We start from the raw sequence: 25504 nt of genomic DNA, 5'->3' as shown, positions 1-25504 counted from the left end.
CAATTATCTAATAAAAATTGGTTCAAAGTGATGAAGAATTCAAATGACCATGTAATCCCTTTATGTTTTCTTTGTGTAAACTGTATTTTTACAAGATTTTTTAAACCCTTTATAACCCATTCCGCTAAGTAGTTCAATAATACATTCAAGTGTGTCGACCAATCCATTATTTCCATAGTGTGGTATTGCCTCATAGCAAGCCTTTAATTATATCAGTTGAGAATATTTCATCTGGAATGTTTATTCAACAAATCATATTGATCATGGATAATCCAATATCCATTAGTATTAACTCTCGAGAAGGTCTTTAATTTAGTATGTAAACCTTCACTTTATTCACAAAGTCCAATGTTTACCACCATGAGAATTGATGCCATAATGTTTAAAGGGGAAAAGATACAATCATGTGCATCAGTTATCCATCTAAATTTCTCCTTGTGAATCTTGTAATTACCCATGAGATGATGAAAGTTAAGTTTAGAGGGTAGTAATATTTTGTTCACGAAAGAGAATTGTAGAACATCCTCAATGATTTCACCCTTAGTTCTATGAGATAATTGAAATTCACTAGATGAAAGTCTTTTATAAGCTGCTAAGCGTGCTTGTCTTTTACAAATAAAAATGGGTGTCTGGGAATACTTATCCAAGCTACAAATAAATACGTATTCTAGTAGAAATTCAATTTCATTTGTCAGATTAGGGTCCTTAAAATAGGATAATTGATTGACCCTATGTGACAAAAATTTGTTTTTGAATGTTTCATGAAATTCTAGAAATAATTTTGTGGTGCATAATAGAATCATCTATACCAAAAATATTAGATTTTTTGACCAACCAATAATAACTTGTTATGCCAGTTTAATAGGCTCTAAAGGACCGTAGGAATATGGTTAAGTCCTTTACAAAAAAATCCCTTTAGCATGACATGTATGCCAATGCTAGTGTCGGTTGTAATAACATGCATTCCAAAGGGTACAATATTTTTTGAAATTTAGCAAACTTATTAAGGGTCATACAAGAACAATCAAGTGACAAGTCAAATGGGATTGAGAAAGTACTAAATGGATTATATAAAATATTGTTTAAATTTCTAGTGTACTTCCAACCAAATTTAATATTGAAGTATGCTAAATTTCTAGGTATGCCAATAAAATTCAAGACCTCTCGGTAAAAAATGGTAGGCTCTATGAAATCCAAAAATTTATTACAAAAAAAAATATGTATGAATCTTCTTTTTGACTTATAGTTTCTAGTCATTTGTTTGAATGATTTGGCTTTAGTAAGGATAGTCCGCATCTGTTCCTTATTTGAAAAAATTCCAAAGTTTTTGATGTATCCCCAATATCTTCAGCACCTCAAAATTGTCGAGGTTTCTTATGTGCAGTAGAAGATGCACTACCAAGTGTATGTAGAATCTTCTTCATGGGTTCCTTGCCTTTCAGAGGTCTGAGGATATTTTGGATGGTATTGACTATGGGTGTGTTGGCAAGCCTGGGTAGCAGAGGGTTTCCTAGAGAATATAAGACTAGGTTGCAAGCAACCTCCATCATATGTTCATGAAAAGGCTAGTAGACTAGAATAGCATGTTGTACTTCTAGACATGCTATAAATGCATATATACTTGTGCAAGCCCGAATGTGAAGCGAAAACACTTCGGTAAATTTTGAAACACATACCCTAAGAGATGGTCAACTCACATTATAGATGCATTACAGGTTGAATTAGGGTCAAGTTTTTTGCATGCACACTTGACAAAGGCTCTATATGTATTCCATCAATTTCTAAGAAATTTCTTTGTATCTTTAACCCGATCTGCAAGGGATAGCCCTTTTGTTCTTGCCACCAGAGATGAATTAGAGCACTTGTTTGAGTCTAAGAGAGCCAAAGAAATTTGTTGAAGCTCAAAATATAGATTAGTAGACAAAAGATGTTTAGCTTGTAAAGATGTGGTTCTACACTATAGGAATATTGCAAACTTAGGCCAAAGAATTGATTAAAAAAAGGTGCACAATGGTTGATAAGCTCAAAGCTCCAAAGTTGGTTGTCGAGCCGAATAGAATCCAACTCAACTTGTTTAGGGGGGATGAGAGGGACAACACCAGAAAAGATATGTGAAATAAACTTTTTAGGCTTGAAAGATGCTGGAGTGTCTGCAAGGGCAGAGAGGGCTTCTTGTTCTTGTGGAGCAAGGAGATCAAAGTCTAGTAGAGGGTTGATCACATTCTCATATTGTTTTATTTCTAAAGGCAACACAGGTATGTTATTGATAGAATAAAGTTTGTTTACAATAGTAGGGAGAAATGAAAAGTAGAAATCCAAATCAGAGCTATCTTGAGTATGAATAAATGGAACATTACGTAAGAAATTCTCAAATACAGAAAGAAGGCTAGCAGGATCTTTTCTACAGGATGCAAGAAGAGAGATCCAATCATTAACTAAAGCAATGTTAAGTACCGATGACGATCCACTAGATCAAGCTTCAGATTCAAACTCTAAAAGTCTTTTATGGAACTCAAGTGCCTTGAAACATGAGAGAATACATTGTGTGGTAGTAGGTGGAATTGGTATCCTGTGTTTGCTAGTATAGCCCAGTTTTGTTAGAGAGGAGCTCCATCTTACATGCTATGATGACATTCATATTAGTAAGAAATTAGGCAAAGAATCGGTAATTAATATAATTTAACTATACAGGATCACTCGACCAAGAGTGATCAGGGAAACAATACAACATGTGTGTTTATAATGAAAATCCCCTTTGATATACAAAATGTATAATTAAATTACATTAAATACCAACAAAGTACAAAACACTTGTGATATATGGCAAACCATTTTTATTAATAATGATCCAAATACAATAGTATGGTAACAAGGTCATGGTGATGAATCCTTTAAGGAACAAGACTAAGGTTTATACCTGCCACCATCCAACAAGACAGATGTATTAGAAGGCACCATGACATTGTGGGAAGACAGGTACAAGGCAACATCAACCCTTTGTCATCGCCATAAAGCATCCATCGCACACTGAACTATTAGTACAGTGAAATATATTCAAGATATTGTACAACATTCTTGGATTTTTGAGCAAGAAATGGTCTAGTCCTAGAGATGGTTATGTCATTTTTATTGTGAATAACTACGAAGGGGTTTTGTTCCTGCTTGCTCGCTCAAAAATCATTTTCTCATTGATAACTGCCATCCTAACACGAATGGTACAAAGACTCATTCTAGCATACATTTGTAATTGAATTCCATGCCTTTAGCTTGGTCCTAAAAAACATACCTATTTATGAGATATTGGCAACAGCTGGAAAAAAAAATTTCAAACACATTCAAATGATTATTACAAATGGGTTTTGTCTACTTAAATATGTGTATGCTGTTTATCTCCTACAAGATATAGTTTCCAGTTTTTGAGACTCTTAGTTTAGATTAGGAGCCATATACTGTAAAAAAATCCAGTCATATGTTTACTTTACCAAAAATGTTCATCATAAGATTATCTCTATGTGGAGAATGTCCAGCTAATGCACCTAAACCTTTACTTGGTTGGGAACCATTATCACAAAATGTTAGAAAAACCAAATCAAAATAAAAGCGAGGAAGGGTTCTAAAAGATAATGATAATTATAGCCAGGATATCTGCAAAGACACGCTAATCACACGATGGAGATACAAATGGGTGCCAAAAGAACAACACATACTTAAGAAGATTGAAGTCATCTCTAGCTCTCAAGAAATGTCAAGACATGATAGACAAAGTGTTATGGAGAATGGAGCGAGCCAATCTTCTCAACCAAGGGACCAATGACAACCAAGGTCACCCAACTATGGCAAAAGAAACCAATATTGCCAGTATGGTCCTTTACAAATCCTCTCTTCTAGGATGGGAGTTTTGAATTTCAAAACCTATTCTTGGTCGAAAGCTCTCGAGAGTAAGTCAAGTCGCCATAAAAATCATGGCATAAGAGTCAAGAGTCGGGCAGTTGAGTCACTAAATGAGCAAGCGTCAGACCCAAGTTTCATGTCTTAATATTTTTTGTGGTCTATGCCTGGGGAGGTCACCTAATAAAAAATGTAACCTATCACGTGAGTTCAAAAGAAGGGTATTTAAAGTTCTTGAAACTTACAGAAATATATATATAGAAGGACATTATTTTTTCAAATTTGAAAAAAACTTACAGATTTTAAAAGAAAAGGGTACATTATATTCTTAACAAAATTCACAGATAAGGGGTTTTACAAACATGTCTTGAACGCACGTGATATGGTAGTTTTACACATAGTGAACCCCCCGAGGGTCTATGAGTCTAGATATTTAGATTATGGTTCAAGCTGAAAGGGTTGAGCATATTGTAAAATTGAGTCGCTCATGTTGGATGGGTGAGTAGAAGAGTCACAGGCTAACAACTTTATTTGGTGGAGAGGCGGAGTAATCCACAAACCATTCACGCATATGTACATAGTGAGGAGAGTGAAAAGACCTCGAGCATCAATAGCCCTTCTTGTGTGAGTAACGAAAACTCTTGAAGTCAAATATATTTTTGCTTCTATAGCTATGTTCACTCCTGGAAGCACCCATTCAAACTCTTCTCGCACAATATATTGTTTCCCATGCATCTATCTGTGCAAGCATATATAATGTCCCATCATTGGACATTTTCATTTGACATGATTTGTGTTCCACCCATGCACTTATACAAAAAAATGATGATGGCAAAGCGTTAACAGGTTTCATAAGCATTTGCTCAACAACAACGACTCTGACTTCAAGCTACTAACACTTATCCAATGTATATCCAGTCAATAATAGTAGCCATATGGCCATAAGTACTTTAACTCAACAAAACTCGGTTACATCAAAACATAAGTACATATAGCCTCACATTTAATTGTGACTAAAGGCATTTTTTTCCCACTTGGGTTTTCCCTTTAGTCCTATCCAGGTATCCAAGACCTTCATTTTGTAATATACGCCACATTTTATTTTTTATATAAACACAAAAAAGCAGACCAACGACATCCCCAAACAACTACATGCTCATCAACTAGAAAATCAAAGGGGAGCCGCCTAGAAAATTTTCAAAAAGGCTTCAAGTTTACAGGTACACATGCAGGATGACACCCAAAGAACAAACAATATAGAGCTGCCAAGATAAATAATTGCTGCAATAAAAAACCTCACTCAACCTATTCATGATACAACAACCAATCTGAGGGGGAGAGCTATGGATTCAACTACACTACATGTACAAGAAAAAGGTAACTCTACAACATACAAAGCATCTAGTAGAAGCAATTTCAACAACAAAAGCTTCAACCAACACCAAAACATGAAGCACTCGTCAAGGCCACTACACACATAGGGTCTTGTCGGAGACGACAAGAATTTGGAGGGGGAGAGTGTTGACAGGTCAACCTTTCAACAACGCTTCCACAAAGATTCCATGAATATTCCTCAAAGATTCTCTAAAGATTCCATATAAAGATACTGATGAAGTGATGAAGATGAAGATGGATGCTGTAATGTGAAGATACAAGCTCATGGACATCATTGAATATCTCATTATTATTATTTTGAGCCATTACGGTAACTTTTGTAATGTTTACAGGAACTTCATATTTTAAGTTGGCAATTGTATTTTAGCCGCAGATGCTTGTTGGATGAGCAAAGCCAGCTCACGGTGTTGTAATTAAGCTTTATAGAAGCCTAGGGATAAATCAAGTCATTTTGACCGGACATTAGATTTTCTAAGGCTTAGTATATAAACCAAAACCTAAAGCTTTGTAAGGCGACTTCTAATAATCTTATCTTCTGTGTCGATTGGGAGACTACGAGAGAGTGAGAGAGTGTGTGTGTGCTACAAGAGCTATGGTGGTCGGAATCGCAAATGTAGAGCAGCAACGTGTTGCCCACGAGGAGAGCTACACGTTGATGCTTACATCACGCGCGTTCGTCTGTGTTTTGGCAGATTCATCCGCGAAATATTTTTGGAGTTTCGGTGAGTAAACATTGTCCATTTTTGCATTTCAGCATATCCACGCGATCAGAGCGAGTAGAGCTACGCATTAGGCATGTTAGATTTTAGAAACAGTGACCTGTAAAATCCAACCAGACATAATACACGTTTTTTGCACGGAGGGTATTGGGTTAGGATTTGTGGTCAAAGACCTTAGGGATAGTGGCCTTCTAGTGTGTGTAGGACTTCCCTTGAGTTTTGTGAAGTTTCGAGATAGTTTGATGGGATTTTGGCTTGCTATAACATCATATGAGACTCTCACATTCACAGAATCGATGGCATGTAGATTTGATATCTCTGTAGGAAGTAGTCATTAGTCGGTCGAGTAGAGGTTGACACCCTTTGCTTGCTTCCACGCGCCTGCGGGTCGAGCTTCGCCCTCAATTGACATTATATGTTAGGTGAGTTCTCGCTATGCTGATGTCCGTCGCGGTGTATCCGCCAACATTGGCGCCGCTGCCGGGGACGAGGGCCCTAAGAAGGTGACCAAGACTAGTCCTTGAGGATAGAGGTCCCTCTGGCTTGCCAGAGTATATTTATTCTTTTAGATAGGATCGGAGAGTGGTGGACTCTTTTGGTCTTAGAGGGAGTCTAGGGAGCGTGTGTCTGGCCTAGATCCTTTGACATAGGTAGTATTAGGTAGAAGATAGGTGTGGATTGATGGGGAGTTGGTGAGGTGGAAGAGGTGAAAAGTCATCTAGAGAGTCTGTGTGAGGATAGAAAGCGACTTGAGTATCAAAAATTTTACCATCCCATGTGATGAGTAGGAGTAGAGTAAGTAGGACGTACTGATTTTGATCTTGAGCATATCATGCATGTTATATTTGCTACTAGGCTCATCAAGTTGTGAAAACATAATATCAAGGAAAAAGTAAAATTTCATTTGGATTCTTGCTTGATGATTAATAATTGCTGTGAGTAGTCCAAAGAGGTTGGAAGAGCTTGAGAGAAAATTAGAACTGAAAAAAATCACAATTCTGTCATAGGGGACATCCTACGCGTAGGATGTCTCTAGAGGTAAATTTGTGAAGATTTTGAAAATTTTGAGGTCACCAGTGTGTTCAGTGGGTATGATTTACCATAAGAACTTGTTGAGTTGAGTGTTTTTACATATTTTTGGTGTCCAAAAGTCAAAAGGCGAAGCTAGAGAGCGAGAAAAATTCATAAAGTGCTTGTTTGGAGTTATTTCTGTGCTTTTTAGTGTTGATTGTGATTGATATCAAGTGTAGAGACCATAAAGAAGCATCAGAAATACTCCAGTCAAGAAAATTATGCAAGAGAAATCCTATGCGTAGGATATCTCTAGGGCCATTTTGGGGCAACATTTTGCAAAACTGATATCACTAGAGTGTTTCCAGGATCTAGGGGATTAAGTGGGACAAAAATCGGATCATTTGGAGCAGATAGACATCCTACGCGTAGGATGTCTCAAGGCTAGATTTGGGGTCCCAGACCAATTTTTGACCAAACCAAAGTGTTTCTTAGCATAAAAGAAGCCTTCACACCAAGTTTGGACAAAATTGGAAATCATTTGAATGGGTAAACATCTTGAGAAAACACTAGAATCTGAAGCAAAATCTTGAGTGTTTGACTAGCTCAAAGTTGTCAAAATCACCAAATTTGGACATATTGCGAATCAACACACCAAGGAGAACCTCTGGACCAGATCTTAATTCATTCTGAGAAAAAGAAAATTTGGGTGTAGGATGTCTCTAGGGCCATGTGGGGCAGGAATTTGGAAATTTTGAGGCTACCAGAGTGCTCATTGGGTGGGTTTTACCCTATGGACACCTTGAAACGAGAAGTTTAACCTTATTTCGGCTTCAAAAAGGCAAAAGATGGTGAATACCAGACATCCTACCCATTTGATGTTGGGGAGTGATTGAGAGACCTAAACCATAAGCTAACTTCATACACATGTTCTAAAAGTGTTTCTAAGGGTGTCTACCAAGTTTTATCTCATTTAGACACTTAAACTGGGGTAAAGCGGACTTTAGCATTTTTGGAAAGATTGTGTGCGGAAGAGCCGTTTTGAATGATTTTGACATCCAATTGAATTTCTGAGCATACCACCATGTTGCTAGACTTGAGAAGAATGTCTGTACTAGATCTTGCTTCATTATGAGCAGAACCAAATTAGGACGTAGTATGTCTCGAGGGTTTTTTGGGCAGGAATTTGGGAATTCTGAGACCACCAGTGTGTTCAGAGGGTAGGTTTTACCCTAAGTAAGTGTTGAGTTGAGTGTTTTCCCATGTTTTTGATGTCCAAAAGTCAAAAGGCAAAATCAGAAAGCTAAAAATTCATAAATTGCTTGTTTGGAGTGACATTCAAATGAAATTCTAAGCATACCAAGGTTTGTTAGACTCAAGGGGAACCTTTGAACTAGATTTTGCTTCATTCTGAGCAAAAAAAAATTAGGGCGTAGTATGTCTCTAGGGTGTTTTTGGGCAGGAATTTGGGAATTCTGAGACCAGCAATGTGTTCATAGGGTAGGTTTTACCCTAAGTACGTGTTGAGTTGAGTTTTTTCCCATGTTTTTGATGTCCAAAAGTCAAAAGGCGGAGTCAAAAAATTAAAAAAAAATCATAAAGTGCTTGAAGTGAGTGATTTTTGCACTTTTTTTTTCATTTGTGGAGCTTACTAGCACTTGGTATGACCATAAGGAAGCATCAGGAGCACTTTAATCTGAAAAAATAGGCAGTAGACATCCTACCCGTAGGATGTCTACAGGGTGATGTGGGCATAATTTTGCAATTCTGAGGTCACCAGAGTGTTTAGAAGGTAGGTTTTACCCTTGTTTACACTCTAAAACCAGGAATTTGACCATATTTTAAGAGATTAAAGGCAAACGATGAGAATTACCAGACATCCTACCCAAATTGTGTACAAGGGGTGATTTTGAGACCAAAAATATAAGTTGACATCATATGCATGTTCTAAATGTTGTATTGAGTGTATGTGACAAGTTTCATCTCAGTTGGATGAGTAAAATTGAAGATTAAGCAGATTTTAGCGTTTTGTACTAGACAAAGGTAAGAATAGCCAGCTTTGGGAGCTTTTGGCATCCAAACCCAAATCTGAGCATAACATTGGGTTGTTGAACACAGGGAGAGTTTTAGGTTCAAATTTGGGCCAATTCTGAGCAAATAGCCATCCTACCCGTAGGATGTCTCTTGCATGATTTTGAGGCCAAAACCCTACTATGACCATGCCATAGTGTTGTATAGCCTTATATAAGCTTGCTAGTCAATTTTGGTCCAATTTGGAGCTCATTTGACTTGAAAAATCAGCTGATAGAGTATCTAGCTTATGAAACAGATTCTTGAGCATTTGACCAGCCTAGAGGTGTCAGAAACAAAAAGTGAGGATATGTATGGGTTCAACACACCAAGGGGAGTCTCTGGACCAAATTTTATTCAAGACATCCTACCCGTAGGATGTCTAGGAGCTTATTTTGAAATTTTGACCATACCACTGAGTTGCTAGACCTAAGGAGAGTCTCTAGACCAAATTTTATTCAATTCTGAGCAAAAAGACATCCTACCCGTAGGATGTCTCCAGGCCAGTTTTAGGGTCCAACTGTAATTTTGACCATACAGGGGTGTTCACAGTGTCACAGAGATCCCAAATCTTCTTTTAAAATTGAATTTGGACTCTTTTTTACCATTCTAAACTGCAGTTCACTATTCCGGCCATAACTTTCACAAACGGTATTGGATTGAAAAAGTTTTTATATCAAAACGTAGCCTGAGAGCGACACTACAAATCTTAGAGCAAAAGTTGAACTAAAATGTATGACTTTAGCAACCGTTTAGGTCAACTTTGAAAAAAAAGTCGTTTAAGGCCTCAAAATGCATCAGGAAGTCAGGTGTGTCTAAAATTGACAGTTTGAAGGAATTGTGAGAAAACGGTCACGGTTTTGAACATAGTTTTGAGTTTTCCCTAGGAGAGGGGCTAGTGATCCATAAGCGAGGTCATCGGCTAGAGTCCAACCCAGGCTCTGGAACAGACCGCTCAAATCGGCCAACAATACCTACACGGTTCCGGGGGGGGGGGGGGGGGGGGGAACCTATCCCGATCAACCGGCTTTATCGAGAAAGGCTTCTTTTCCTAGGTCAACAAGTCGATGACGAAATTGCCAATCAACTTATTGGTATCATGATGTACTAGAGCTGACACGAAAATAAGTGGGCAACCAAAAATAACGGCGTTGTATGTGTGTGATGCATAGGGGGTGGTTGGTAGAGGATAGCTGGTGCCTGCACAATGTTAATCATCTTTAGAGCTATGTAGAGAGTGGTTGAGAGCGTGCCATGTAAACCTAGAGAGAAGTTGAGAGCTGAGGGCTAAGAGTCGTTGAGAGTTGAGGCCCAATCTAGTTGTACAAGCGTCAATATTTGCAGACGACGTCGGTTCAGAGATAAAGAGACACAGTGTTGGGTGAAAATATGGGGCCAAAATGGCTGGGATCTGTGGCATAAGCACGCATCATGTGCTGCCCATTGGAGACGACTTAAGTTGTTAAGGTTGGTGTGGGTGCAAAGTTGCACAACGGCAAACATCGGCTGTAGTTAACTGGTGGCGCTCCTTTGGCATGCAAAGAGAGAGAGAAAAAGAAATGGAGCCATCACTTTTTTGTTGCATGGTCATTCAAAGGAGGGAGAAAGGTGGAAGTTGTGGATGTGCGGGTGCCCTCAATTATCGACGAGGAGGAGAGAGATGGATGGCTGCATGAGAATGCATAAGTGAGAAAGAGAGAGAGAGAGAGAGAGAGAGAGAGAGAGAGAGAGAGAGAGAGAGAGAGAGAGAGAGAGAGAGAGAGAGAGAGAGAGAGAGAGAGAGAGAGAGAGAGAGAGAGAGAGAGAGAAATTTTCGAGTGGTATGTGATCTACATGCCTGATTATAAGTGAACAAGCAAGAGGACGGTTGGGTGGCTGTGGTGTATGCCACAAAGAGCACAACAACTTGTGCATGCAGCTGTATGCCTAGTTGGATGCGTGGAGGCTCCAACTAGGTGCAGACTATATGTTAGAATTCCTTTGAGACGTGCTCACCGAGTTCTCTCCATGTATGGCTACCGTCATTAGTTGTAGTTAGTTGTCATCATCCACTGGCATTGGTGTTATAGCACTGCAGATGACCTGTGTCCTTGCGTGGTCATGGATTTCTTGCTTGGTGCAGAATGAGATTCCCGCAACAACTGCTGCAATCAACAAAACTTGCCGCCCTAGGCTATGCCTTATCATCTTTCACTTGCCGCAGCTCCTTACTGTCCTCAAGCGGTCCTTTGCAATGCATTCTTTTTACAACCTAATGCTTTGCTTGCAGATGCCTCGAGTGTTGCATATTTTATTTATTTTTGAAACCTCGTTGGGTTGTTTCACACAAGGCATTGAAGAGATCTCGGAATTCGGGTTTTTTTTGTGTGTTTAAGGATCATTGAATGTATCTATGAAGTCTACATCTTTCTAGCAGCTTCTATGTCCGTCAAAACATATATATATATATGTATGAGAAAGAACCTTACAAATATGTTGGCAACCATGTGCATCTCTCTCTCTCTCTCTCTCTCTCTCTCTCTCTCTCTCTCTCTCTCTCTCTCTCTCTCTCTCTCTCTCTCTCTCTCTCTCTCTCTCTCTCTCTCCCCCCATTAACATGAAAAATGTGTTCTAATCATCATCAATTTATTACAACAAAAATTGTTGCCTTCTTGAGGCCATCGTGAAGTCTTCACCTTGTTTTTTTGTCATAGCAATGTGCAAGTCACATACTAGTTCTCTTTAAAGAAGGGAATTGGATATTAAGTCACACATAATATTTCTCATACTCTTAAATCTTAAGGATTATCTCTTCCATACAAGTACCCTTTGTGCTGTAGATGAGGCACCTCTCATGGAAAGTTTTACTGAAGCTGAAAAGCATCATATTGCCTCTGTGATAACAAAAGAGGCAAGCATTGGGAAAAGGGTGTGGTATCCCTTGACTCAATCAATCCTGGGTCGCATGGTTTTTGCGGTGGCTTTTCATGTGAGGATGTTATTTTTTGTTCAAGTTTTAAAAACTTGATTTTTGAGAATTTGCTTTGTTCTTGTTTTTTCTTTTTGCATTGCAGGGAAAATGGGACACAGCATTTGAGGTTGCATGCAAGAAGATCAATCAAGGACTTTCCAAGGAAGAGAAAGATGTAGAAGTATTAAAGGCAAAAAGAAGCGTTATCAAAACTTACAATAGAAAAATGACAAGAATTAGTCGATAAATTTTTTTATGTTTCATTGGATTGATTCTCTCTCATGATTATTAGATTGGTTGGTGAATAAAGCTTTTGTGTGACGAGATATTTTGTGAATGTCTTATATAATTTTAGTGGTTAATGCATCCAATGGCAAAGAATGGTTTGAGATATTGTGGAAGCTTCCCTTTGAAGACTCCCAATATAAAATTAGTCTAGAGAAATCATATGCACTCTCCTCGGCAGCATGTTCTCTAGACCTAAAATGCTCAATGCTTAGACTTCTTGGATAAGATGGCAATGTCAAGCAGTCTTATGGGATGCCACTTGGTGACCATCGGTATATTTCATGGTTGGCCAAATAGGTTTGGATGGACCAATTGCTGGAGGATGCAACCAGATTGGTGAAACAGGTTGTAGATTCCAATATTGGCAAAGAGAGACTAGAGTTGCCTCAAGAACCTAGTTTGGACACATATTTCTTGGACATTGTTGGGAGGTATCGAACTATGATCTTTTATTTATTTGATAAAGAGATGAATGTGGCAACCCTAGTAGCAAAACATATTGACTTGAAAAATGCATCTAGACGTGTGGTCTACAGGTGAGAAAATATCCTAAGTTGAATGGTATTGTTGTTAAGACGTTTTTAGATGCATTGACTTGTTAAGTGTTTGGTTTTTGTTCTTGGAATTAGGTACTTTTTGTTGCTTGTTTCTATGAAGAAAATACCTTTCTTGCCTCATGTTTGTAAGGCATGGACAGTGGACTCTGGATTCAACATGTACTCATGCTACATCTTTAGAGAAAACAACCAACTAGGTGGGGCTTTAATGTTGTCTGAATGGGAGAGGAAGAAATATCCTTGGTGGTTGGACATGAAGAGGGGAGAATGTTTGGAGGAGGACAAAGAAATATACCTGCGGCATTTGAAGGGACAGTGCATGTCTGACTCGAGTTCCTCAGGGTCTATTAATGTGGAGGTGAAGAAAAGGATTGATGAAGAGTTGCGTGCCTTGAAGGAGAAGGACCTTAAGGAAAAGAATGAAGCCACAAATAAGGGGGATCGACCACCAACTAAGCTCATGAGCGAGAGTCAAGGTACGTTTATTGGATTGATGAAGGATTGTAAATAGAATGATTTGGAAAATGTGTACTCTTAAAATGTTTGCATTCTTTTGTTTTATGGATCATTAAAGGGCTTGATCATGCTTCTCCAAGAACTTGTATAAGCTCGTCAGGGTTCATTTCATTGGGTACTTTTCGTGAGCAAGAGAGGCTTGGTGGGAGAAATCGAGTAAATGTATGGACATAAGACTATATTCAATTGGAAAAGGAGTTGCTGGAGCATAAATTCAAGGAGGGTTTTGAAGTAATGAGACAATTTTCCATGGTTCATTTTGGGGAGAAAAAAACCAGAGGAGGCAAGCCATGCAGTTGGAGCATTGACTTCACTGTCATTGATTTGCCCACAGGTTTGTAAAGTCCTCTCTTTTCTGATAAGTCCTCTCTCTTTGCACAAATTTTACTCGAAAACTTTTTGGTTTTTTTGTTCCCAAATTGTCATTTGTCAGGCTCTTCAGTTCCAGGATTTGATGGGATTCCTTCTTGGAATCAAATTAATGAGGATCATATAAAGAGTTCTTTGGTGGTGTCCAATGCTGTGATGGATGACATGGGTTGGGTTTTTGGTGATTGTAAGTCCTGCTCATCTTTCTCTTGTGGAACAAGTTGCTTCTAGGACAGGCATGGTTGTGGGTTTTTGTTGGGCGTTAAACTCTTCAGAGTCTTACAGCAATGACATAAGACTAGGAGTGTCTATGAAGGTAGTGCTACCATGTGCATTTCTATTGATGTCTAATGAATAGCTTCCTAAGAGTCTCCAATAATACTTTCTCTCATGATTGTATTTATATGTAGATGGCATTACTACATGTGGTGGCCTTCCATAAGTCTGGCCAAACACCCATTGTGAACCTTTTGAATGCACAAAAGGTAATTTACTAAGTATAAGGTTTGTGCTTTTGATTTGCGCATTTCATGAATGAATAATTTACTTTTGTTGCTCTTTTTTTGTTTTTGCAGGTAGGACAAGCATTGAGCTTAGACTTCTCCACAGAGGTCATGAGCCATTGCTTGCCTGCATGTGTAAGAGCTAAGCGTAATGGTTGGAGGGGCCCACTTGAAAAGAGTGCCGCCCTAATGTTGTTCTTTATGGAGGCCTTATGTCCTCAATCGGGCTCAGTGCTGAGATAGGAGGTGGGACTGGACCTGTTATGAGGGCTGCTATGCATAGCGCACGATTGTGTATGGTGATTGAGAGAGATGATGAGATTTGTACTAGTCACGATACCATTTGTAGATAATTACTATAAGGCTGACACACATACGGCTAACTTGGGTGGGTTTGGAGATTTGCTTGGTGATGATGAGGAGAGTTTCGTCATCAGAGATGTTCCACTGGACTAGTGAGTATCTTTATGCTTTGAAAGCAAAATGGTATTTTTAAATATTGAGATGGTAGGGATAAAATGTTTCTTGACCATGTTATAGTTGTTTGCCTTATTATGCAGAGAGCATGGCTAGAGGGATGGAGACAGATGTTTGTTATGATCACACTCCTTGGCAATCTAAGATGAGACCCAAATGTTATTTGATACATGACTCTGCTATTTCTGAATGAGTGCAAAGATAGGGTTTATTTTGTCCCTTCAATGGTTTCCATGTATTGCTTTCTGCCTCAGTTTTCGGACTACTTTGCTACATAGAGTTTATTTTTGGCCTTCAATGATTTTCATGTGTTGCCTTTTGCCTCAACTGTTGGAATACTTTGCTACAAAATAAGTGATTTTAATATGATGTTTTAATTGTGTCATTTTGGTAATTTGTGCACACACATACACATACATAAGTTTTATTGCATGGTAGGTGTTATGGTGACAATGAGGTTTGGAGGTTTTGTTGGTGATGATACCACATATAATATGCTTGGAGGTTTGGAGATTTTGTAGGTGTTAGAATTGACTTGCTATGCTTCACTTTGAGGTGCATATATATATATTATTTTCTTCAAGCCAAATTTACTTCTTAGCACTCTCCCTTTACACACACACACACACAAAAGCTCAAAGATCCACAAACACACATGCTTAAAATGAGACACCACATGTGTTGTCTTAAAGTCTCTCTCTCTCTCTCTCTCTCTCTCTCTCTCTCTCTCTCTCTCTCTCTCTCTCTCTCTCTCAAAATAAGGCACCACATGTTTTGTCTTAAAATCTCTCTCTCATAATGCGCATACTCTCTCTCTCTCTCTCTCTCTCTCTCTCTCTCTCTCTCTCTCTCTCTCTCTCTCTCTCTCTCAAAATAAGGCACCACATGTTTTGTCTTAAAATCTCTCTCTCATAATGCGCATACTCTCTCTCTCTCTCTCATCATGATAGGAGAGAGAGAGAGAGAGAGAGAGAGAGAGAGAGAGTATGCGCATTATGAGAGAGAAGCACATATAAAGATTGTTATGCTTGGTAGCCGTTGTAATTTACTTCTTAACTCTCTCTTTCTCTATTTCTTTCTCAATATATACACACACATGCTTAAAATGAGGCACCACACGATTTGTCTTAAAATCTCTCTCTCTCTCTCTCTCTCTCTCTCTCTCTCTCTCTCTCTCTCTCTCTCTCTCTCTCTTTTGCACACACACACACACACACACACACACACGTAGCCTCTTACGATAGGCAAGAGAGAGAAAGAGATAGAGAAACAAAGAGAGAGAGAGAGAGAGAGAGAGAGAGAGAGAGAGAGAGAGAGAGAGTGAGATAGAGAAATGCCTATAAAATCTTTTAGTTTCAAAGAGAACTATGGTTGGTGGGTGTTGGTCTTTTTTTTCTCGCTCGGAAAAATCTCGCTCGTAACTTCTCGCTCAGAACATTGACGTATTCTAAGGGATGCTAGGTGGTTAGGGCGGGTTTCAGTGCATGGACCTCTAGAGCTGTTTATGTGGATCATGACGGTCTTTTCAAATCCTCGTTTGGAGTTTGGAATGTCAAGATATGGTCAGTCAAAATTTCATCGGGGGCTAGTTTTGAGCCAGTTTTGTCGCCTCGATCGGAGAGCCATCTGATATTTTTTTAGCTTTACCAGGATTTGTATGTGCTCTATGTGGCAATCAAAGGCTATGGGAAGTTACAATGCACCAAACAAAAATCGGACGGACAAGATAGTGAAGGGTGAGGGCGGCGGCAATAGATGCTTGTGGTGCGGCATCAGATGATTTTTCCCCTTTTTGGTCGACTCAATTGGGCGGCCAAGAGGAATCAAAATGCAGCTTAGGTGGAGGATCTCGGGGCCGACAATGCGAGATTTGAGGAGGATTTCCCGGTTTGGTGGTTGGATCACCAGGCATCAAGTGGCGGTGGACTGAACAAGGGTGGGAAAACCAAGTTTCTTTTGAAGTCATTGGGGAGGATTTTGGATTTTTTGGAGCCTTGGAGGGTCTTTAAACCGCGAGGTGACACGTGGTGGGTGAACATATCCCAGATGTAGTGTGTGGCAATGGGTGGTTGGGGTATATAGCCCATATGGGGCACACTCCATGACTATCAGAAGGGCAAGGAGCTCCCATGCATGGGTGGTTATGGCGGTGCATTGCTGGCGCTGTGGTGGTGAAACTTTGAGCCTCTGCCGATGGCTGGGGGCGGTGCCGCTCGTGCGAGACAGCTGATGACGTAGCAATTTGCCCGAGGGACATTACCGCATGCCTTAAATGGTGCAAAACCTTTTCTTGAGAAGGAGTGGTTCCCATGGGACAGTCACAACGCCATGACTATTCTCTTGGGCTCTAAGAAATGCCTCATGTGTATGAGATAGCGGGAGAGTGCAAAGTGATGGTTCACATGCAGTGGGAGGTGAAATGCAGTGAATGTGGCAAACATGCAATAATAGGTTTTGTAACCGAGATGCCAGATGGGTGGAATAAGGGGAGTTCTAAGAAAAGAAGGCTCAGAGGAGGAGCACGGAGGGAAAAAAAAAACTCCTTGGACTCTCAAGAAGGGGTGGACACACACACGCTGAGGGGGGATCCATTTTTTGGCTGGAAACAGACCTTGTTTTGGAGAAAGAAGGAGATCTTGGTGGAGGGCTTTCGACAGCAGTAGAGGAAGAAGCCTTGGGCCCATATTTTCCTCCACAAGATAGTGTTGAGTAGGAAGGCATGGTCGTAGTATCAACGCGGAGCCAGAGGGCTACAGATTGATTTCTTTTTTTTGCGCGTCGAGGGTGTACTAGCTTGGAGATATCTTGTATATGGTGTTTTTCCACAAGCATAACCATTATTGTTGTGCTTGGTGTCGATTTGTTCCCTTCACCTCTCTTTTCTCTTACTTGTGTGCGTGTGTTCTCGGGTGTGCAGGTGTGCCCTTCCCCCCGATGGTCTGTTGTGCACAAAGTGATTGAGAGTGGTTGTTGTTGGGGTAAAGCCCCATGTGGACAAGTAGGCCAAGTGCCCGCCCACTATACTTATTCATTATGTACATAATAGAATAAGGGGGCTCACATGAAGAGAGTGAGTTTTAGCCCCTGCAAACACAAGGTCTCCTCTTCTCCTCTCTTTTCCATTGATGCACACACTCACACACACTCCCGCTCGCACACGTACGTGAGAGAGAAAAGAAAACCATACAAAAACTGTACAAGGCCATCACAAGTATGACCTCAGCCAACACCCAGTGGCTCACTGAATCTGTGTGCATCCAGATCTAATCGTAGAGAAAGTATAGAGAGATCGACACCATACTCCTCACTAAAGCTGCACACATCCTGCAAGTATCTCACCATACGCTGCAAAGTGCCCCTATAATCAAGGCCAACCTCATTCGCTGCACGGCTAACTGCTCCCACTGCAAATGCACCCACTACAAATGCAATCTCGTGTCTCGAGATGAGTATCTTGTTCATGAGACTCCCAAATGCTGATGCAATCCTATCAATATCTGCCAATCTGATCATCTCAATCAAATCTGGCTCAGAACTCCACTCATGGAAATCACCCTAACACCCGAACTCTGATCCGTAGAATCCATCCTCATGTCCATCGCATGTCATATGCGCACCAAGAGCATCTGTCTGTCCTGAACCCTGTGTGGTAAGAGCAATGCCTAGCTCTAACTCACACACATCAGCCTCTGGCCTAAGCATATCAATGTCAAATCCAGGCAAGAAACATTGGGAGGCAGTGAAAGGGGTTATGCGATATTTGAATGGTACAAAAGACATGTGCATTTGCTTTGGAAGAAAGGAAGCATGTGTAATTGGTTACACGGATGCAGATTATGCAGGAGACTTGGACAAGAGAAGGTCCACTTCAGGCTATGTTTTTTACTTCACTAGAGGTGCAGTTTCATGGCTATATCGTTTGTAAGATTTTGTTACCTTGTCTACTATAGAGACTGAATATGTTGCAACTTCAAAAGCTTGCAAGGAAGCTATATGGCTTGGTCGGCTGGTGGGAGACTTAGGAATCAATGTTGAGATGCCTGTGTTACATTGTGATAGACAAAGTGCTATACAATTGGCAAAGAATCCAGTGTTTCATGCAAAGACAAAGCATGTGGATGTGAAGTATCACTTTATTCGTGAGGTGCTCAAGGACAAGCGATTGAAGCTTGCCAAGAGTCACACCACTGAAAACCCTGCTGATCTTCTAACAAAGGTCTTACCTTCAAAGCGGTTTGCACATTGTCGGGCACATCATGGTCATTGTCTAACTGTATTGTATATATATATACATTGTCACCCCAGCTTAAAGGCACATTGTCCTTTAAGTGGGAGGTTGTTGGGGTTGTAAAGCCTAATGTGCCACGCCTGAGTGTTGGGGGGGCGGAGATCAATTGGGAACTAACACTGACCATTCATTCTATACAAAAGAATAAGGACTCATAACCCTAAGACTATTGTGTTTGGAGTCCACCCAAACCTGTGTCTTCTCTCTTCTCCATTGTTGCACACACACACACACACATGCTCTCGCACACGTGCTTCAATATTCCTCTCAACTTGATGATTTGCTTATTTGAGAGTATTCCTCCAAGCTCTTTTAGATTGATAAAATGGTATGTTAGATGTTTCTTGTATGTCTTTAAATCATTTTTGTAATATAACTACTTGAAATTTCAACCCTCGTCTCTTTATGTCTCCCTCTTTCTCCCTCTTTCTACCTCTATTTATAGCAATGATATGGGATATAGGTCTTATCAAAGTCCTTTAATTATAAATTACTATAATATGATCACTCCAAATCTCCATCCTCCTCTTTGTCTAATTCTATGCTTAGGTTTCCTCTCTCTTAGTCCTCCCACTCTCTACCTCTCCTTGGAGAAAGAATTGAAGGGCCCTATTTGTAATTCTGATAAAAACTTACTAGTTAACAGACATTGTTAAAACTAGAGTACTAGCATGTACTCATAGGCCCTATGTCCTCAAGGATCAGTCTGAGCTTGAGGCTGATTTGTACATCTGCTCTGGTGACTATATAATACAATCAATCACAATTGTGAATTTTGCAAAAAACTAGAGTACTATGTATATCTTGAGTCCAAGTAAATGATAAAAATCATTGGTGTTTCTAAACACTATAATAATTTAAGAGGTCTAAGTCCTACCTTGAAATATAATTTCCAATAATCTACACTTGTATGTGGATGTGAGGACACATGTTTCTTTTAGAAGTGAGTAAACACTACCAAAACACTGTGAATGTTTTGGAAGGTAGCATCACATTTGAAGCTACGATTGAGTTCATCACTACAGCACGTATGTATCACACGTTTTCAATAGAAAGAAAGGAATGTTTTAGGTACTCTCTACTTTGGATTTTTCGAGGATATTCTCTTGGTGTTTCTAAACACCACCATTGTTATGGAGAAATTATACTAATTGTTCCTTTTCTTGTAAAAGTGGATCTTGGCTTTCAAGAGTGATTTGAGAGTGCTTCAACTCAAAGTTTGACATAAAACAATAACTATTATATAGTAAGACTTTTTTTGGTAACCATATATTGGAGGATAAGACAACAATGGGTCGTTTTGAAGGGAAAGTAATAAAAGGTTTGAAAATATGACATCTTTAACATCTCTCAGTCATTAAAAGACAATACAATTTTGAGAATTCAAGTTTCACAATAGTGGTATACGTCAATGTATCGGCCTATGTGTAAAACAATATTGTTTTGCAGCTAGTCACATTATTCATTGTGATAAGACCCTATATCTATTGAAACAATGTAATCTCACATTTAACTTCAAGTCTAACATGCCTTATGCTTCTCTAATATGAAAAAGCATCATGAGTTTGGGAAAATCTTAAAATAATGCTCTGTCTTGACATTATCTCCATGCACATAAGCTCTATGTAAGTCTTTATTGAAATGAAAAATCGTATGCAAATTTGAAGCAACATGAGTGGCCATGGATTTTTATTTAGCATGAATCACTATCATTATGAGTGGAACACTGGCATCTCATAATATAAGTATAAAAAAACATATAAATACTTCGTGTTCAAGTTGTTCTTTGAAATGTTTTACTATGTAGTACCATACAACTTTAGTCATCACATATATACTAAATTAAGGTCATATAGAAATTGTATAAAATAAACATTTATCAATTTGATTGGTTAAGTACCCTTTTTATCTTTGACTTTTGAGCACCAACTACTATAAGAAGTTGCTCTTGTTGTGCCTATCAAAGTCTACCTTCTAGAACATAGACCTAGTACAAAGGAAGTTGTCATTCAAATTTGTAGGTAGTGGTATTTTCACACCTTCAAGACCTAGTATGCATTATATAGCATGTGATATTCCAAGTAAATAGTTTGTGGTACAATTTTTTAGTAAAGGCTTCAAATGTTTTACATAAATTTATCAATGTGCTATAGCATTGGAGCTAACCAAGGAGAAGGTTTGATTTGTATGCGTGAACTCTAAAATGTACAATGTTTATTCCACCAAGACCATGATACTAGTAATAAAGGAATTTTATGCATAGAATCGTCAACATTTGTGACAAAAAATGGCAACAACTTATGTTCTCATGGTCAAACTTAACCCAAGTTCAAAAGTGGGAATTAGGAAATTCCCAAACTCTCCAATAAGGTGTTAATGGGGCTCACTTGTCCCTTTTAATCAAATCCCTCTCTTCTCTCTCCTCAGTCGACAAGGCCTCTTGGGCGTTTCATTTTTATTGGTCCACTTTAGACCTTTTTTGGCAAAGTTTGGGTCCATGTTGGTGACTTTGTGCACATGAGAAGGGGGGGGGGGGGGGGGGGGGGATTTCCAAAGGACCGAAAATGTGACAAGGCACCTGAGCCGGCAGTGTTGTGGACAGCTGGAAAAAGTGCCCCTCTCTCTCCCAAGTGCCCATGAGCCCATCAAGCCAGGCTCCGCACAAAGTGGAGTCTTGCCACGCAGCGAACGAGTTTTTCCGAGCAAAGACAAACCTAAGCAAGTGTTTGTACGCAAATAGTAAATTTTATCATCAACTGAATATTTATTGTTTGTTATATACTGATGCACTGCAACAAAAAGAGTTTTCAATGGATAGACTACCTCTTAAATTCCAAAAGATTAAAGTTTAATTTTATTAAAAAGTAAAGCAATATTTGAAAATATTATCTTCTGGCTCAATCTCTATTTATTTAATTGTAATCTCCTCTGCTTCTACTCTTCTTTGGCTTGGATTTTTCTCGCTTGGGCTTCACATGTTTGAGCATGAAGTAAGGTTGATAGAATAATAAGAGCTCTAGACCTTTACTTAATGCTAGTCATTCTTGTTTTTTTTTTTGTAAGGTAAGAGCTCCCCAGTGTCTAGTACTTTGATTCTTGATTGTCATTTATACTTGAGAGCATGTGCATCCTTCCTCCTCTTAACCATATCAATTTGATAGCACTTCATTAGTTCATTTGGACACCAATCATCCCTTCCATGTCGTCTTGCCCTGCCCATACTACAAGGTTTTGATCTTCATACAAGGGAACCCTTTTTACACGACACAGGTCAGACAAACACCATTAATTATGAAAGACTTCTTTTGTTACAATAAAATCATGTTTTTCTTTAATTGACCAGTATATGTCTTTTTTAATCAATTCACAAAAACAACAAAAGATTTTGGCACTTTTTGATTGGGTCTTTTAACCATACAATGTGAAAGAGGGTGTCATTGAAGGAAACAACATTTAAAAAATCCTGGCTAGTTTTGAGGGTGGCATTGAAGGAAACTGGCCAAATTTGGAGGATTTTAGTGTGAGACGCGGTAAAAATCCAAATTTTTTGTTAAAATATTCATTTTTTTTCCATTGGTTCCTACAAAAGGTTTTGGTGAACACTTACTCGTAGGATCCTCTCTCTCTCTCTCTCTCTCTCTCTCTCTCTCTCTCTCTCTCTCTCTCTCTCTCTCTCTCTTAATCAAGAGGATAGAGGATCCTTGGAACATTTTTAAGTCTTTTGGTGAAAATTGACTTAGACAAGCAGACAACCCCATCAAACCTTTCTTGACAAGTGGAAACTGGCAAGTACCTGAGCACTTTTGACACCTTGACATTGTCTCATCCAAATGCCTTCTTAAGGGGAGGATCACATAAGATCTACGATTTCTCACTACCACTATGGAGCTTTTGAGCCTTGCTGTAGTCCCATACTCGCTTGAGGGAATCAGGCTTCGTGGCCTCTGAGGTTTGCAAGATGGGAGCCAGGCTAGAGGAGACCCTATGGAGGATCTGAGAGCCACCTTTGGGCTCGGGCTTTGGGCTCGGGGTCGGACTCGGGAGTGGTTTTGAGTTTGGCCTTGGGCACTTTCTTGCTCATCTATTCATCAACTCATGCAAAACGCAGAGTAGTCACACACTAGACCAGGGGCAAGATCTCGTTCGATGGCAAGAAGACGATTGGGATTGGTTGTGGTTGAGTGATCGAAGATGGCACTTGCACGTACAATACCCCATACTATAGCAATAAGGCTGCATGATACACCCAAGCATTGGATGACCTATATCGAAAAGCACTTGCATGGACGAGAAGACAGAGGTAGAGGTGATGGCGAGGAAACTTTACACAGCTTGTCGGTGAGAGAGGAAAGTGCTGACGAGATGGGATGGCTACAACAGCACACACAAAAACCCTCTTTTCTCCTCTCTCTCTCTCTCTCTCTCTCTCTCTCTCTTTTAAAGAAGAAGGAAGCGTCAATGCAAATTCGCCAAAAAAGTAGTACATGAGCGAGCTAGCATGATGGAGAACTTGATTTCAGCATGCAAAAATCTAACTACAAATGACCATAAATGAAGAGCAGTGCATGCTAAGGCAGGTCCATGCAGGCAATGGTGATCAATCAAACGCAGTTTTTGTTGTTGCCAAAGATTATGCGGGCGATGTTGATGCTGAGGCCAAGGCAGGTGGTGAGAAATAGGTTGGGCAAGGTAAGCTTCACACATAGAGAGTCAGAGCCTAGTAGGTTGGCACCAGATTCAATAGGGATGCACATTGTAGTGCCGAAGGATGCGGCTATGCTGCGGCACCACTCAGTCCGGCCATCGCCACCATCAGCTCCAGAAACACTGTGACCATGCACTTGCCGGAGGCCATCTCTCTCTCTCTCTCTCTCTCTCTCTCTCTCTCTCTCTCTCCATTTTCTCTATGATACTAATTGCTTTCCTGCACATATTCTCTCTCTCAAAAAAAAAAAGCAGCTCTGAAGACTCTTGCTCACCATAAGAGCACAATACAAAACTTAGATACACCTCTTCAAAATTCCTTATTCGAGATATCGAAAGCATTGCCTTAATCCTAATAACAATCTTGGATACACTCATCTTAAAATGTCCCAAAAGTAAAAGAAATCGTAGCATTCTAAATTTGCTTGAGCTCAAAAATGAGTTTCACATGAGCATAAGCCAAGCTAGGTTCAAAAGACTCTTCTTGTCAAGAGACCCTAGTACTATACCTCAAAAGGCAACATCAATCTACAAAAGAGAAGCCTCCTCAAAAAAGAAACTCAAGCCACAGCTCCCTTTAGAGCTCCTTCTTTCTTCTTGGCTTCTTCAACAATAAACAGCTTAATACCCTTGCCTCTTGGTAGAGTCATCCAAGGCTTGCTTCCTTTACCAATAGTAAACACATTGCCAAGTGGGGTGGCTAACACTTGACCAATAGCATCTTGTACATGCACAACTTCAAAACTTCCCTTATGCTTTTCATGGTGCTTGATAATCCCAATCCAGCCTCAGTTGCGACCACCAGCAACCATAACAATGTTGCCAATGTCAAACTTAATGAACTCTACAACCTTCCCGGTCTTAATTTCAATTTTAATGGTGTCATTGGCCTTGATAAGGGGATCTGGATTACGAATGGTGCACCTATCAAATGTAGTGATGTTGGGAATCTCCTTCTCACCGAAGGAGGCATCTCGGACCTTGCATAGCTTGTACTTAGACTCTTCAACGCTCGTGGAGTGCAAAGTGAATCTTCCCTTGCTATCATAAAGCAGATGGAAGTTCTCTCCCGTTTTTGCAATGGACACAACATCCATAAACCCAGCAAGGTAACACTTGTCCATCCTTACATTCCCATCCAAAGATATGAGTCGCTGCAATGCAATGGCAACCACTTCACGATAGGTCAAGGTATACTTCAGTCGATTCCTCAAAGAGACAACCATTGGCAGACATTCCCTTGTCTTATGGGGTCCAGCAGAGGGCTTGGGCGCAAAGTCACCACCGAGAGAGGAGCTGGACCCAGCACAAATTTTAGGAGGGACAAGAGAAACGCAAACTCTCTGTGCATAAGTTAACTCTGAATCCATTGAAGGACGCACGCAGAATTGAAAAATGGAACAATTGGGTGTGATCGTGGTAAGCAGATACGTGTATGAGAGCGAGACTATTTTAGTACCTTTAAGGGGTAAGGATCCATCACGAGCTTCGAAGCAGCGGTGTCAAGCATCGAGTGCCTCGGGGAATTGAGATGTTTGAGATGTTTCTTGAGACTGCCCAACATGGCTTCACGCTATTAGAGCACGCCGTCACCTCCTCTACCCGGTGCTGAAAGAATTCTATCTCTCTCTCTCTCTCTCTCTCTCTCTCTCTCTCTTGCACAGTAAAAAAGAAACTCTCTGAAAGAGCGCGCGCCGGCGCGCGCTCTTTCAGAGAGTTTCTTTTTTACCAAGAGAGAGTAGGGTGCACAGAGAGGGGAAAGTGAGGCG

General features: G+C 39.9%; 1 pseudogene; it reads right to left on the bottom strand.

The window, feature by feature from the left end:
* Window positions 1–24295: 24295 nt before the first annotated feature.
* On the bottom strand, window positions 24296–25299 carry LOC147454320 (small ribosomal subunit protein eS4-like; annotated as a pseudogene).
* Window positions 25300–25504: the final 205 nt, after the last annotated feature.

The sequence above is a fragment of the Adiantum capillus-veneris genome, chromosome 7 (genome assembly GCF_014529385.1).
Source record: "Adiantum capillus-veneris isolate H3 chromosome 7, ASM1452938v2, whole genome shotgun sequence".
Taxonomy (NCBI): Eukaryota; Viridiplantae; Streptophyta; class Polypodiopsida; order Polypodiales; family Pteridaceae; genus Adiantum; species Adiantum capillus-veneris.
The sequence above is the reverse complement of the archived record's forward strand: the minus strand, read 5'-3'. Positions and strand labels throughout refer to the sequence as shown.